Raw genomic sequence first — 347 nt, 5'->3', positions numbered from 1 at the left:
CTGCAACCGCAAGAAGTGCAAAACTTGCGCCCACACCTCCCCCCTCACCTCCCTTCAAGGCCCCAATGGATCCTTCCGTATCCTTTGCAAATTCACCTGCACCTCCACACACGTCATTTACTGTATCCGCTGCACCCGATGTGGTCTCTTCGACATTGGGGAGACAGGCCATCTACTTGCGGAACATTTTAGGGAACACCTCTGGGACACCCGCACCAACCAACCCAACTGCCCCATGGCTGAACACTTTAACTCCCCCTCCCACTCCGCCAAGGACATGCAGGTCCTTGGCCTCCTCCATCGCCAGACCCTGACCACACGACGCCTGGAGCAAGAGCGCCTCATCT

This window comes from Chiloscyllium plagiosum, chromosome 29 (genome assembly GCF_004010195.1).
Source record: "Chiloscyllium plagiosum isolate BGI_BamShark_2017 chromosome 29, ASM401019v2, whole genome shotgun sequence".
In the NCBI taxonomy this organism is placed as follows: domain Eukaryota; kingdom Metazoa; phylum Chordata; class Chondrichthyes; order Orectolobiformes; family Hemiscylliidae; genus Chiloscyllium; species Chiloscyllium plagiosum.
This window is presented reverse-complemented; position numbering follows the sequence as displayed.